The sequence below is a fragment of the Cetorhinus maximus genome, chromosome 9, assembly GCF_964194155.1.
Source record: "Cetorhinus maximus chromosome 9, sCetMax3.hap1.1, whole genome shotgun sequence".
NCBI classification, from domain to species: domain Eukaryota; kingdom Metazoa; phylum Chordata; class Chondrichthyes; order Lamniformes; family Cetorhinidae; genus Cetorhinus; species Cetorhinus maximus.
This window is the reverse complement of record NC_135887.1, coordinates 89,310,849-89,327,751: the sequence shown is the minus strand read 5'-3', so window position 1 is coordinate 89,327,751 and position 16,903 is coordinate 89,310,849. Positions and strand designations below refer to the sequence as shown.

The window sequence follows — 16,903 nt, the reverse complement described above, 5'->3', positions numbered from 1 at the left end:
GGCAGCTGTCCCTTGATTTGAGAATGGCATCTATCCAGGGTTGTGAGTTTCTGCTATGGGTCTTCATGTGACTGAACAAGCTGATATGCAACCCTCAGATCTTTGGGCACATGGGGTAGGATGTCCCACAAGTTAGTGAGATCCGGAATGCAGGGCTTGCTTCCTTTTTTGTCATTCTCTGCTGCCGTTCTGCCTCATCATTAAGGCATCAGGACTCGAAACATGATGCAGTTTGATGGACAAGTTGTCGCTATTTTGAACAATTACTAGCAAGCTCCTCCCAGTCATTAATGGCGCCATGATTCAAGGAGAGCTTCGGAGTGTCTTTACAGTATTTTCTTTGTCCTCCCCAGAATGCTAGCCATTTGAGAGCTGAGAAAACTGGACCTGGCGGGGAAGGTGCTTTCGGCAATCTGGACACATGTCTAATTCATCATAGTTGATTTTGCAGCAGTTTTGTCTGAATGCTTGTTTGCCTGAATGCAGTACCCAGCTAAGAATCCTCAGCTCAGTAGAGCTTGTCTGTTTTTTGGAAGCCTGAGAGCTGTGAAGAGGGATTGAACCAGTTATATTCTCTGACATGGAGAAGCTCCATTGGTGAGAACCTCCAGACATCTACCAGGAGCAGCAGCCCGTCTTCACATGAGAGAGTTCCAGATCAACGGCGAGACCCTGCAAACATTTTCCTTTATTTTTATAACACCTATCCTCTAAAGCCCATCTCTGCAGAGAGACCCGACCTGTTTGTTCTTTGTTTGTGTGTGTGCGCGTGTTTGTGTACGTGTGTGCACGCGCTGGGATATTTTTTAAATGGATAGATAGCTATACTTCCTGAGTACAATTGTGTGTTAACCAACTCTTGCAACCTGTTTAACAAAAAAAGAAGCTTTGTTTTATAATAAATCAATCATTCTGAGTTTATTGAAAGAAGCCTGGTTAAAGTCTCTTTTATTCTGGGTCTAACAGTAGTGAAAGTAAATAGTTGGCCATTTTGGTGAGTAAATTGAACTTTTGAATTAATGGTGCGACCTGCGGAGCAGTGGGGCTAGATAAACACACTACTCCCATCCCAATCATAACAGAAGACAGTTACATTTGTTGCATTCCTGAAACTACAGCAGTAAATGTTTGACAACAAAGATCTCCATAATTCAACAAAAGTCCTCGTGTACAGAGCAGTTGTCATCAACACACTCCTGCGCTGTGGTGAACCTAGACTGTGTATCAGCGACATGTAAGAGTGCTAGAGAAATTCCATCACCAATATCTCCAGTGCAATCTCAGGATTCAATGGGAGAACTGTTGAACAAATACTACTGTCCTTCTTGAAGCCAGATCCTCAAGCATTCAGGCAAAACTCCTGCAAAATCAACTTTGATGGACTGGGCACTGCGTCCAGATGGTTGAAAAGCATCTCCCCCACCAGTTCCTGTTTTTTCAATTCTCAAATGGCCATTGTTCTAGGGGAGGACAAAGAAAATTTTTCAGACACTCTGAAGCTCTCTTTGAAGCCGGGCAGCATTGACATTAATGACTGGAAGGAGCTTGCTTCCAATCATTCAGATTCCACCACCTTGTGGGATGTTCTGCCCCATGTGTCCAAAATTATCCAGGTGGAGAATCGGCCTGTTCAGTAACATGAAGGCCCATGGCAGAAACTTGTGACCCTGCGTATGTCATCCTCGAATTGAAGGACAGCTGACGACGACGACCTTTCAATACAGCTTCTGGAGCTCACCTGCCCTCTTCCAAACCTGGGCTTCAGATTGTCAATGCTCCAAGTTGATTCCACCCTAACTCATCAAACTTATCCCAACACACATCCTCTGACTCCCTCCTATCAGGTGGAACTGAAGTTCCCCCAACTAAACCCCATTGGGGCCAGTTCAGAGGAGACGGGTCTGCTTGATTGGAAGGGTTCAGGTGGGGAGCTGCCAGTTTCCCAACTCTCCTCCTGATCAAGCTCAGAGTGGGAAGGGTCTAAGACAGCCTTCCCGCCCCGACGCAAATTGTGATGCTTAAGGGCTTCTTCCCACTGCCACTCGTTTTCAACAGTGGACTTGATCGCACAACAAACCCTGCCAGCAGCCTTCCAGGGGCTGGCGCTTTCACAGGCAGTGTGTGCCTGATCAAGAAATCTAGCATCAAGAATGGGGCAGTGGCTGAAAGCCACCTCCTTGCCCTTGCTTCCGCTACATCCACCCCCATTGCCAGGAACCCCCTCCTCACGACCCTGATCCCACCCACATTACCCCTATCTAGGGAACCATCACCAATCTTTCCTGCAGAACCAAGTGTAGTATTGGCAGTGGCCTTTGCTCCCCTCTGATTAGCTGGCAGCACTCAGGGACGGGATTTCCTCCTGCTTGGGGTTTAATCAAGTGCAAGGTCCAACGTTGTCCAGGTAAATGCCCGATTACTTTGTAATGCCATCGGGCTTCTGGAAAAGAAGCAATGTGAGGTTCCCACTGGTTCGCCAACCAATGAGCAAGACCCCCGTCACACATATTAAATCTCACCCAATAGTTTATTCTCGGTTCTCAGTTTATTGCCAGGATATACCTATTCTAATGTTGCTATTTAACTTTATTTGTGCAACTTGAGTTTCCGTGTCCATTCACATGTCTGTTTTGATTGCTACCCTGAACACAAGCTAAGCAGTTATACGAACATATAACTTAGAAGGAATAGGCCACTTGGCCCTTTGAACCTGCTCCAGCATTCAATAAGATCATGGCTGATCTGATTTTAAGCTCAACTCCACATTCCTGCCTACCCCTAAAAACCTTTCATCCCCTTGCTTGGCAAAAATCTATCTACCTCTGCCTTAAAAATATTCAAAGATTCTGCCTCCTCCACCTTTTGAGGAAGAGGGTTCCAAAGACTCACGACTCTCTGAGAGAAAAAAATTCTCCTCATTTCCGTCTTAAATGGGTGGCCCCTTTATTTTAAACAGTGATGCCTAGTTCTAGATTCTCCCACAAGAGGAAACATCCTTTCCACATCCACCCTGTCAAGTTATTTCAGGATCTTATATGTTTCAATCAAGTCACCTCTTACTCTTCTAAACTCCAGCAGATACAAGTCTAACCTGTCCAGCCTTTCTTCAAAAGACAACCTGCCCATTCCAGGTATTAGTCTAGTAAACCTTCTCTGAACTGCTTCCAATGCATTTACATTCTCCCTTAAACAAGGAGAACAATACTGTACACAGTGCTCCAGGTGTGGTCTCACCAATGCCTTGCATAACTGAAGCATAACCTCCCCTATTCTTACATTCAATTCCCTTTACAATAAATGATAGCATTCTATTTGCTTTCCTAATTACTTGCTGTACCTGCATACTAACCTTTTGCTATTCATACACTAGGAGACCCATATCCCTCTGTATCTCAGAGCTCTGCAACCTCTCACCATTTAGATCATATGCTTCTTTTTTTTACATTTCTCCTTTTCTTCTTTATTTTCTCTTTCCCCCTCCTTGGCCCCTATAACCTGTCATTATGTCTCCTTTCATCCCTCCCCTCTCAGCTGGTTTTCCCTTCCAAATCCCTCCCTTACCCCTTCAACACTCCTTGACCTTCCTTCTCTCCTGACTGTATCCCAGGTTTGACTTCCCTCTTAGATAAGTTGACAGCTTCATTCCCCAATTGAGGCACTCGTTGCTGCATCCTTTTGAGCAGCAATCCCAACTGCCCCAGCTCCTACCCTCTTGCTGACCTTCCCACCCATACATAATCACTGGGGACTAATCTAGTCATAATGTTTCCCAGTTCCCTTACCCATCGCCACATGGACACTGCCAGAAGATCAGCTATTACTGCCTCTCTTTGCATCTCCCTCCAAAATGTCCATTCACTTGTGAACAATACCCTTGCCATCCATGAGCTTATTGTGGATGATTGCACAGGCATCGTGGCCTTGACAGAAACCTGGCAGATGGGTCATGAAGGGAAGTTGGATGAACTCAAGAGGAAAGAGGGCATCATGTCTTGAGATTGAAGCTGAACTAACAAAGAATCGGTCATTTGAACCTCGACCTGAACTCATTATGTCCTCTTTGCTGAGTTCACTCAACCTCTCTCCCTGGCTCCCACGTTAGTTCATATTGTTAATCGTGCCTTTTCCGCAGGTACTGCTCCCTTCAAATATGTCACTTACAGAAACAATACACCCTTGACATATTTGTCCTTACAACTCCATCTCCAACCTCCTTTTTCTCTCCAAAGCCCAGGAACATGTTGATGCCTTTTAAATCTCTGCCCAACTTTCCTACAACTCCATATTTGAAAACCACCAATCAGGTTTTTGACCAGGTTACTGCACTGAAATGGCCTTTATCAAAGTTACAAATGGCATCCTATGTTATTGTGACCATGATAATCATCCCCCCTCATTTTAGACCAGTATGTTGTCTTTGATATAGTTGACCATACCAATCTCTCCACTCAGCCAGGAAATCCCACGAATGAATAAAAAAGAAATTACCAAGACCACCTACTTCTACCTCCATAACATCGGCATCTCTGTCCCTGCTTCAGCTCATCCACTGCTGATACCTTCATTCATGTCTTTGTTGCCTCTAGACTTCACTATTCCAATCCTCTCTGAACTGGCCTACTTTCTTCCATCCTCCATAAAATTAAGTTCATCCAAAGCTTTGCAGCCCGTGTCCTACTCGCACCAAGTCCCATTCACCCATCGCCCATGCTGAATGACCTACACTATCTCGAGGTCCAGCAGTGACTCAATTTTTTCATTCTGATCTTGTTTTCAATTCTCTTGCTATCTCTGTAACCTGCTCCAAGCTTATAACTCTTTGAGATCTCTGTATTCTTCTAATCCTAGTCTCTTGAGTATCCACAATTTTAAATCACTACACCATTTGGAACCATGCCTTCAACTGCAAAGGCCATAAGTTCTGGAATTTGTACCCTAAATTTTTCCACCTCTCTCTTGGCTTTGTAATGTGCTCCTTAATGTCTAACCATGTGACCAAGCTTCTGCTCATCTGTCCCACTATCTCTTCATATACTCAGTGTCAAATTTTGTTTGATACTACTCTTTCGAAGCTCTTTGGGATTAAAAGCTCTACATAAATGTAAATTGTTCACCTGAGGGTGCTGGTGCCGCTGCCTAACAGGTCATTAAAAGGAGCTCATGCTGCCCCCATGTTAGCAACAGAATTGCAAAATGCTCCAACTTTGACAATGTCATTGGTAGTATCTGTATCTAAACATTATTCAAAAGTAAATTCTGATGCTGCACTAAATTGTGTATGCCAATTAATTGCAATTTTCCGAAATACATTGCACTTACATTATTGTTGATCAGTGTTGTTGGCTATTGTAATAGTTGAAAATACATTGAGAGAGATCTCTTATCCCCCTCCTGTCCTGAAAGTGTCAGTCTTGTCCTTGCCTGATATATTACACACACATACACACACGTACCGCACACACAAAGACAGACTCCCCCCCACCCTCCCCATCTTGGCATAGGGTTACTGAGACTACAAGTAATAACCCAACTCTTATCAGTAAATTCATTGTAATTAAATGGAAATTGAACATGGAATGTTCTGATCTGTATGACTCAATATTACACATTCCTTTGACCACAAATCCATAAGGGGGAAGGAGAAATGAGACTGCTGTTCTAATCTTACACTCCACCATAAGCTTCATTATATGACAGTAAATTGCACTTTTATGAAATCCCCTTATGATTAATTATTTTGTATTGCTCATAATAGTTGAAACAAAACTCCCTTCTCTCTCCCCTTGTCCAGTCCCTTCCCACCTACATCCGTGATTCCTCTGACACCTTACGTCACATCAACAATTTCCAGTTCCCTGGCCCCAACCGCTTCCTCTTCACCATGGATGTCCAATCCCTCTACACCTGTCCTACTCCAGTCCTACTCCAGCCCCCTCCCACAACTCTTTCTCCAGTACATCGATGATTACTTCGGTGCTGCTTCATGCTCTCGTCGGGACCTGGAAAAATTTATTAATTTTGCTTCCAATCTCCACCCCTCCATCATTTTCACATGGTCCATCTCTGACACTTCTCTTCCCTTCCTTGACCTCTCTGTCTCAATTTCTGATGATAGACTGTCCACCAATATCCATTACAAGCCTACCGACTCCCACAGCTACCTCCACTACAGCTCCTCACACCCCGCTTCCTGTAAGGACTCCATCCCATTCTCTCAGTTCCTTCGCCTCCGTCGCATCTGTTCTGATGACGCTACCTTCAAAAACAGCTCCTCTGACATGTCCTCCTTCTTCCTTAACCGAGGTTTTCCACCCACGGTCGTTGACAGGGCCCTCAACTGTGTCCGGCCCATATCACGCGCATCCGCCCTCACGCCTACTCCTCCCTCCCAGAAACATGATAGGGTCCCCCTTGTCCTCACTTATCACCCCACCAGCCTCCGCATTCAAAGGATCATCCTCCGCCATTTCCGCCAACTCTAGGATGATGCCACCACCAAACACATCTTCCCTTCACCCCCCCGGCGGCATTCCGTAGGGATCATTCCCTCCGGGACACCCTGGTCCACTCCTCCATCACCCCCTACTCCTCAGCCCCCACCTATGCCACCTCCCCATGCCCACGCAGAAGATGCAACACCTGCCCCTTCACTTCCTCTCTCCTCACCGTCCAAGGGCCCAAACACTCCTTTCAAGTGAAGCAGCATTTCACTTGCATTCCCCCTAACTTATTCTACTGCATTCGTTGCTCCCAATGCGGTCTCCTCTACATTGGAGAGACCAAACGCAAACTGGGCGACCGCTTTGCAGAACACCTGCGGTCTGTCCACAAGAAAGACCCAAACCTCCCTGTCGCTTGCCATTTTAACACTCTACCCTGCTCTCTTGCCCACATATCTGTCCTTGGCTTGCTGCATTGTTCCAGTGAAGCCCAACGCAAACTGGAGGAACAGCACCTCATCTTCCGACTAGGCACTTTACAGCCTTCCGGGCTGAATATTGAATTCAACAACTTTAGATCTTAAACTCCCTCCCCCCCATCCCCACCCTGTTTCTTCTCCCTCCCTTTTGTTTTTTCAATAATTTATATAGATTTTTCTTTTCCCACCTATTTCCATTATTTTTAAATCTACAACTAATACCTTGTCAGTCTTTCCACCCCATCCCCACTAGAGCCGTACCTTGAGGGTCCTGCCATCCATTCTTAATTAGCACTTTTCTTAGATAATATCACCACCTTCAACACCTCTTTGATCCTTTTGTCTATGACATCTTTTGATTATCTGCTTCTATCACTGCTTGCTTGTCCCTACAACCACCCCACCCTCAACTTCTCTCCCCCGCCCCCCACCTTAAACCAGCTTATATTTCACCCCTCTCCTAACTATACTTCAGTTCTGTTGAAGGGTCATGTGGACTCGAAACGTCGACTCTTTTCTTCTCCACCGATGCTGCCAGACCTGCTGAGTTTTTCCAGGTAATTCTGTTTTTGTTTTGGATTTCCAGCATCCGCAGTAGTTTTTTGTTTTTATATTTTTGAAACAAAACTCCATCTGTGTATTTAGGCAGATACAAAATATCCTTTGAACAATGGAATGTCCCAAGGATGTGATCAGGTGCTATATAAATGCAAACACACTTCTATAAATGGTCTCAAAAGAAAATAAATCAAGTTTTTGAGCATAGAAAGAAATTATTTTCATTTATATAGCACTTGATCGTAGTCTCACAAGAAAGCAAAAATTGGGAGCAGGAGTAGGCCATTCGGTCGAGTCTGCTCCGCCATTCGATAAGGTCATGACTGATCGGAATGTGGCCTCAGCTCCACTTTTCTGTCTGCCTCCCATAACCACGACTCCCTTGATGATCAAAAATCTAACTCAGCCTTGAAAATATTCAATGACCCAGCCTCCACTGCCCTCTGGAGTAGAGAATTCCACAGATTAACGGCTCTCTGAGAGAAAATAAATTCTGCTCATCTCAACCTTAAAAGGGAGGCCCCTAATTTTTAAACTGCATCCCCTAGTTTTAGGCTTCCTTACAAGGGGAAACATCCTCTCAGCATCTATCCTGTCCCTTCAGGATCTTACATGTTTCAATAAGTTCACTTCTCATACCCATTTATCTAAAATCCAATGGATATATAGGCCCGCCCTGCTCCATCATTCCTCATAAGACAATCCCTTCAGTCATTGAAACTTCACTGAACTACTTCCAATAGGATTACATACTTTCTTAAAGATAAAGACCAAAACTCTGCACACTACTCCAGATGCGATCTCACAAAGGCCCTGTATAGCTGTAGAAACACTTGCTCAGTTTGACACTTAATTCTCCTTGCAATAAACGCCAACATTCCATTTGCCTTCCTAATCACTTCCTGCATCTGCATACCAACTTGTTGTAATTCATGTACCAGGACACCCTCTGTACTGTGGCGTTCTGTAGTTGCACTCCATTCAAATAATATACTGCTTTTCTATTCTTCTTGCCAAAGTAGACAAGTTCACATTTTCCCACACTATATTCCACCTGCCAATTTTTTTCGTATATTCGTATTTGCGAGGTTACGGGGATAAGGCAGGGGAGTGTCACTCAGTGGAATGCTCTTTCAGAGAGCCAGTACAGACCCAATGGGCTGAATGGGTTCCTTCTGCACTGTAAGGATACTGTGATACTGTTCACTTACCTTGTCTATATCCCTCTGCAGACTCTACCTCTTCTTGACAACTTACTTTCCTACCTACCTTGGTGTCATCGGCAAAGTTAGCTATCATACATTCAGTCCCTTCAACCAAATCATTGTAAATAGTTGAGCCCCAGTACTGATCCCCGTGGCATTTTACTGGTTACGTCCTGCCATCCCAAAAAAGACCCATTTATCCCTACTGTCGGCTTCCTGTTAGCTAATCAATCTTTTATCCATGCTAATATGTTACCCCCCTCTACACCACGTGCACTTATCATGTGTAGTAACCTTTGTTGGGCCATTTTGTCAAATGCCTTTTGGAAATCCAAGTATACTATATCTACAGGTTCCCCTTTATACGCATTACTTGATACTTCCTCAAAAATATCTAATAAATTAAACATGATTTCCCTTTCATAAAGCCATGTTGACCCTGCCTGATCACATTATGATTTTCTAAGTATCTTACTATAACCTCCTTAATAATGGATTCTAGCAATTTCCCTATGACAGATGTTAGGCTAACTGGCCTGTAGTTTCCTGCTTTCTGTCTCCCTCCTTTCTTAAATAAAGGTATTACATTACCTATTTTTCAATCGACTGGGACCCTTCCAAAATCCAAGGAATTTTGGAAGATTAATATAACCAATGCCTCTACTATCTTCACAGCCACTTCTTTTAACACCATCTACAAGGCACAAGTCAAGATTGTGATGGAATACTCTCCACTTGCCAGATGAGTGCAGCTCCAACAACACTCAAGAAACTCGACACCATCCAAGATAAAGCAGCCTGCTTGAGTGGCACCCCATCCACAAACATTCACTCCCTCCAACACCAATGCACAGTGACAGCAGTGTGCACCATCTACAAGGTGCACTGCAGGAATTCACCAAAGCTTCTTAGACAGCACCTTCCAAACCCACGATCACTACCATCTAGAAGGACAAGGGCAGCAGGTAGATGGGAACAACACCACCTGGAAGTTGCCTTCCAAGCCACTCACCACCCTGAATTGGAACTATATCGCTGTTCCTTCACTGTCGCTGGGTCAAAATCCTGGAACTCCCTCCCTAACAGCACTGTAGGTGTACATACGCCACATGGACTGCAGCAGTTCAAAAAGGCAGCCGACCACCACCTTCTCAAGGGCAATTAGGGATGGAGAATAAATGCTAGCCTAGCCAGCAACATCCAAATCCCATGAATGAATAAAGTAAAAGATCCTAAAATGCAGGATCAGGTCCTGCGGTCTTGTCAGCCTTCAGGTCTAATAGTTTTCCCCAGCACATTTTCCCTGGTGATGGTGATTGTTTTAAGTTACTCCATCCAGTTCAACTTCTGATTTTCAAGTATCTTTGGAAACTTTTATAAGTCTTCTACAGTGAAGACAGACACAAAATACCTGTTCAATGCCTCCACCATTTCCTTGTTCTCCATTATCAATTCCCCAGGTTCACTTTCTAGAAGAACAACACTAGCTTTAGTTACCCTTTTCCTATTTAAATACTTATAAAAACAGATAGTAAGAGTTTCTACATTACTAGCTAGCTTTCTCTCATACTCAACTTTCTCCCTCTATTTTTTTAGTCATTCTTTGCTGGTTCTTAAAATCTGACCAATCTTCTGACTACTATTAATCTTCACAGATTTGTAGTGTTTCTTTCAATTTGATACAATCCTTAATTTCTTCATTCAGCCAGGGTTGATGCATCCTTCTCAGAATCTTTCTTTCTTACTGGAATAAATCTTTACTGAGAGTTATTAACTATCTCCTTAAAAGCCTGCTACTGTCTCTCTACTGTCCTACTTTTTAAACTAGTTTCCCAGTTCACTTTAGTTAGCTCTGCTTTCCTACCCTTATAATTACCTTTATTCAGATTTAAAACACTACTCTTAGACCCATACTTCACCCCTTCAAACTAAACATGAAATTTTATGATGTTACGATTGGCCTCATTTTAAGGCTCTTTTGCCATGAAGTTATTGATTAATCCTATCTCATTGCTCATTATCAGGTCTAGAATAGCCAGCTCCCTGGTTGGCTCTAGAACATTCTGCTCTAAGAAACTGACCCGCATACACTCTCTGAACTCATTTTCCAGGCTTCCTTTGCCAATCTGATTCTTCCAATCTACATGTAGACTAGAGTCACCCATGATTATTGAAGTACCTTTCTTCCACGCCCTATTTATTTCTTCTTGTATACTCTGTCCTATAGTGTAACAACTGTTAGGGGGCCAAGAAGCTACTCCCACAAGTGACCTCTTACCTTTCCTATTTCTTATCTCTACCCAAACTGATTCTACATCTTGTTCCTTCAAGCCAAGGTCATATTTTACCACTATACTAACAACATCCTTAATTAAGGGAGCTACCCTACCACCTTTTCCTAGCCTCCAATCTTTGCACAGTGTCAAATGCCCTTCAATATTCAGATCCCAGCCTTGGTCACCATGCAACTATGTCTCTGAGATGGCTATCAGGTCATACATATTTATTTCTATCTGTGCTAACAATTCATGCATTTTGTTAGGAATGCTGTGCGTATTCAGATACAGAGCCTTTAACTTTGTCTTTTTACCATTTTTGCAATCGCTGGCTTTATCTGTTGGTGCACTCAAGTTTATATTCTGTGTCCCTTCCTGCCACACTCTGGTTATCTTTACCCAAAGTCGCTACCTTGTTGTTACCCTTTGATTTACTACATCTCCTCTCACGCAATCCCTTCCCCCACTATTTAGTTTAAAGTCCTCTCTACCGCTCTAGTTATACAACTTGCCAGAACACTGGTCCCAGAACAGATCAGGTCAAGCCTGTCCCAATGATACAGCTCTCACTTTCCCCAGTACTGGTGTCAGTGCCCCATGAATCAAAGCCCATTGCTCCCTCACCAGTCTTTGAGCCACGCATTCATTTCTCTAATGTTATTTATCCTACGCCAATTTGCTCAGGAAATATTCCAAAGATTATTTACTTTGAGGTTTGGCTCTTTAATTTGGCCAGTTGCTGCTCACAATCCCTGAGCAGAGCCTCTTTCCTAGTCCTATCTATGTGGTTGGTACCAACATTGATCACAAACATTTGATCCTCCCCCTCCACTGCAAGTTCCTCTCCAGCCTCAAGCAGACATCACAAATCCTGGCACTGGGCTGGCAACACAGCCGGATGGACACTCACTCTCAACTGCTGACAACTGTCTCAACGCCACCCCCCCCTTCCCCAACTATATGGTCTCCTACTACTATACGTTCCTATTAACTCCCCTCACTTGAATGGTTTCAGTACCACGGTGTCATGTTCAGTTCACTTTTCTGCCCTGCAACCTGAATTTTTCCAGCATTTTTTGCTTCTATTTAGTTTTGATGCATATTTATATTTCTAACAGGATATAAAATAGATACTTAATAATATTATCGCAATGAACTCCACAGAGTGCAAGTTCCTACATGTTAGCACATTGCTTTGATATATGTGCTAAAAATATCCTCAAAATGATAAAATGTCAACATACAAAGCCTCAAAATTGATAACAATGGTGAATTCATTGTCATTTATTGCTCGTTGATCTCCTGTGGCATTCCCGAAATATAGGCAAGACCAATTTGAATCTTCAGCTTACGCAGAGTTAGAGGGTGGAATAATGGAACCAATGTCGGGAATGGGAGCAGAAACAGGAAGAAAAAGGAAAGTAGTAGTGTGGGGAGGAGATAAGGAGGTTTAGGGAGGAGGAGAAAGGATAATTCAGATCAGCCAGGGTAGGGGGATTGAGGAATGGAATAGACAGCCATCAGTCAAAAAGTATAGTCACTGCATGGAATGGAAAGTGCAAGGTGTTGTCAGGATGAGGGAGACCCTCTGATCCCACTCTTTTGCCTAACTTTATGTTGCCAACAAATTTCATCAGCTTACACTTATTTTCATTATCCAGGTCATTATAATGTGCATTTTGAAATATAACTACGAACACCTGTAGAACTACATTCAATTCTTGAGTATTGCTGAAAAAAGAAACTTGTCAAAGCTTATCGTCTTGCACTCTTCAAGGCAACAATATCTACTGTATGTGAAGAGAGTGCTGATTGGTTGGCAAGTGGATTCTGATTGGTAGAGGCATTGCCATGGAGAATGCACCAGTGATGGTGACTGACACTGAAATTTAAACCAGGTAGGTTGACTCTGATTGGTCAAGGCATTGCCCTGAGGAATGAGTCAGCGAATGTCACTTATTTTGTTTGGCTGAAGCAGGCACAATGTATGTACATGTTCTTTCTGTCTGCAAAGACCAGGGCTTTGTGTATTAATATATGTAGCTTCCAATACATACAATGCAGACAGAAAGAACATGTACATACATTGAGCCTGTTTCAGCTAAACAAAATAAGTGACAGCCATTCGCTGACTCATTCCTCAGGGCAATGCCTTGACCAATCAGAGTCAAGCTGCCTGTTTTAAATTTCAAACAATGCTTGGCAGTTAACTGTCAGTTACCATCATTGGTGAATTCTCCATGACAACGCCTCTACCATTCAGAGTTCATTTGCCAACCAATCAGCACTCTTTTCATATACAGTATAAATTGCTGCCTTCCCCCTATATTGGCATTCTTACAAAGTGTCCAGAAGAGTGCAAGGCGAAAAGCTGACATGTCTCTTTTTTCAGCAATATTGAATACTTCCTAATGTGGCATCACACTAAGCACTCTCTAGTTCAATTTTTTATTTGTATTTTACTTAAGTGGCAAGCTCTAGTCTAAATTGCTGTCAGTTTTTACCTTAATCAGAAGTCTTTTAAATGGGATTTTTTTTTCTAGAACCTTCCTTACATTCTAAATGAACTATATTCACAGGGAGGTCCACCAGCAGCACTCGCCACCATGCTTTGCTGAAACACTACAGGCAACCCTGCCATTTTAAGTATCAAATAACTTATATTTTTGCAAAATAAAGTGTGGTCTATTCCACCATTCATTACTCTCCTGAAAGAAATATTCCAGCCAATGAATATAAAACTTTCATGAAAATAGCCAAACTCTCTGTCACAATAAGTACGCAACTGATGCACGATTAGCTTTGCAAGAGAACTGATTAGTACTTCAACATTTAATTGAGAAGACATAACACAATTAGCAAATTATAACAGTCCATTTACCAGGGTTCTCCCTATTAACTAATATCCATCAATATTTGACTTTAAAACATCCAGATGTTGCCATCAAGCCTAAAAGACATTCTGCCTACTACACAAATATTTAACATGGCATATGAATTTCAGTGCCTGATGACGCTGATCTTACTATCAAATTAAGCTCTAAGGTTGATCTTTAGTCTGTGCAATGCTAGCTCATATCAGCCAGGGTAACACAGAGCATGCTACAATCAGTGTTATTGAGTTGAGGGTTAGCTTAAATTAACCTTAGGTTTTCACTCCTGATTACCATCCAGCAATCTTTGATTAAAAATGTAAGTAGATGTCAGCTGAAGACCAGGTCTGGTTCAGCTGTGATGCTCCTCCAAGATCAAATAACCTGATTCTATCGAGTGAATAGGCTTGCACATGAAAAGCCACTACTAGGAAGGTACAAGAGATCTGGCAATGCCCATGAAATTATACTCCAAAAATGAAGCAAAATCTTTAAGAGAGGAAGTGGGAAAATAGTGGTAGATTTTCATGGGTCTCTGCATCTGAGTGCAGCATATATCAGAAAGTTATTAAGTCTGGGTCAATTCCTGAAAAGGAAACAACCTCATGTTTCTTCCATTCAAATGAATGGGAGAAAAATTAGTTGAGTTCCTTTACAGGCATGCATTTCAACCCACCTAATTTTCTGATATATCTTGCACTCATACAATTTAGTGAACCTGGACAGAAACCAGAAAAGCTCCCTCATAGTTTTAAAATAATCAACTATTGCCTAATATATTGTCACTTCTGAAGGAAATTCACAATTAACCATAAATGTAGAGCGATTACAATTTCTTCATGAATTGCCAGAAAGGCAATTGGTGGATTTCTTCCATCCATGTGCATAATCAGGAATTGGAAAGCAAATTCAGTATCTTTAAAAAGCAAAAATTAATATTTAGCTTGCACTTCAGAAAGAACTCAGGTTAAATGCTTCATAGTTTAAATACCTTAAATCTACAGTCCCACGCCCTGTGACACGTTCTGTTCGCACACTGCTTCACTTCAATCCATTAGTCTACACCTGTGAGCCGTTTCAATTCCAGTGGTGGGGAATCAATTATTAAACCTGAAAAGTCTGAGGGGTAGACTACACAAAAGAGTAGCAAAAAAGTTGTCAGATGCGACTGAAAAAGCAAAGACATTCGACAGTGGTGCATTTTTTCCTCAGGACAATGTTCAAACTAGCAACAGGCAAAGCTCTGACTTTAGAAAGGAAATGACGTCAGGACAAACTCAAAAGCAATGAGAAGAATTTGGAAGTTCCTCTCCTGCAACCTGCTGCAGTGTGCATCACTAAGCAACAGCCGTTACTAACATGGAAAATCAGAAAGAAAACCAAAGAAGCAAACACAGGCAGAATTACTTTTGTATTAAATAAAAAATTGTGTTGTTGACTTCCATGCAGTTTTTATGCTAGACAGAAGCTTTTTTTATAAAAATTTAATGAAGCTTATTGATCCACAGCCCTTCACAATGCATTCTGACACAAGAAGCCCATTCAGCAAGCAGAATAATTGGCTATGAACAGCATCATTGTCTGGATTTTCAGACACCAATTATCCATAACACACTAAAATTTTTGAAGGGCTGACTGCTATAGGTGGGGGTAGGGAAAGGACTTCTGTGACATCTCCAGGCATTAAAAAGTTATGAAGTTAAAGACATTGCTGTAAAAGCCACAAAATTTGTTTAGTGCAGCAGATTTTTGTGTTAATGAACCAAAAAAGGGGCACACAGGTATGAATCATTCTGGTGACTCACCAGTTACAGCAGCAGAAAGGGACCTGTATAGTTTTAGAAAATGTATATTTTCCAAATCTGCATATTCTAAATTCACTTTCTGCTGATTATAATTGCGACTCAGATTTATTAGAATAACAAATGTTGAACCTTGAAAATTTTGGCACTGATCCCACCCTAAGACAAACAAGCTGCATTTTCACAATCCCAGAGGGGTGTGTGCATTTGCAGTGGGGAAACAGGGTGGTGAAAGGGATGAAGGGAGACTTGGAAGTGACAGTGCATAAGCATTATTCTGTATGATTAACTGGAGTGAGAACAGAATGGAACTTTGGTGGGTGTTTAATTTTTTTTGTTTCTCCCGTCACTTTTTACTCAATTTCACAGTCTGTGAGATCCACAGCATGTGTTCCGATCCGCCCTATCAGACTGTGGCATTTAGGAAAAACTGATAGAACAATTTATTTCCAAGCATATTAGACAAAAGCAGAATCTAGCAGAGAGTAGCATAAAAATACCCCCTGGCAGGGCCTTACTTGGAGATCCAGGGACAGAAGGAGGTGTGCAACTTTCGAGCCATAGCCAAAGAACACCAGAGGCTCAAAAACACCCTGGGGGTTGGATGAGTGGTGGGGGCGGTCGTAAAAAAACTTCAGATGTCGGACAGTATGTGCTTGCAAGATGCAACTTTGTGTTATTTCTGGGATTCTGCTCCCACTGTAAGGTCCAACATTTGGTGCTATCCTCACTGAGACATCCAATGGTCAGGTGACCTGGAAAGTGAGAAGTGAACACCTCCTCCTACTTGATCTGACCAGTCATATACCTAACTTGGTCCCAGATATGCACCCAAATATGAATGTCAAGCAAATCCCAACATAATATAGTTGGTGGACACCTTACTTATTGGATCTATGCCCTTTCTTTCTTCTTAATGCACCAGAAAACTGAACATTCCGATGTACAGGAAATGAGATATTCATATTGATTATAATTACTTGTAGTCAATGGTAGATTTCCTTACAGGTTCCAATGTAATGGTTGTATATGTGTGCGTAAATTCCCACCCACTCCACGCAGCCCAGCCATCACTTTAAATTTAACAGAAACTGAATGAAAACTTGTAGGTAGAAAGGTGAATGTATCTGTCATTTGACAGTTCTTGGCTAGATTGCCATTCACTCCCTGATTACTAATTCAGAGCTGGTAATGGGCAATATGTACAATGATGGTTACAATGCATATAACGTTTATCATCAGATAACAAATAACATAGCTGCTAGACTGG

At 42.3% G+C, this 16,903-nt stretch overlaps 1 protein-coding gene across 9 annotated transcripts in view; it reads right to left on the bottom strand.

Moving 5' to 3' along the window:
- dagla (diacylglycerol lipase, alpha) overlaps positions 1-16,903 on the bottom strand; it is a 485,173-nt gene that overhangs the window by 223,712 nt on the left and 244,558 nt on the right. Inside the window, exon 1 of one of the 9 annotated variants that reach the window (XM_078549083.1) lies at positions 14,823-14,969. The exons of the other annotated variants lie outside the window; for them this stretch is intronic. The gene's annotated coding sequence lies outside the window, so the exon portion shown is untranslated. Of the gene's footprint in view, positions 1-14,822; positions 14,970-16,903 lie in introns of those variants that run through there. 9 annotated transcript variants of the gene reach the window in all.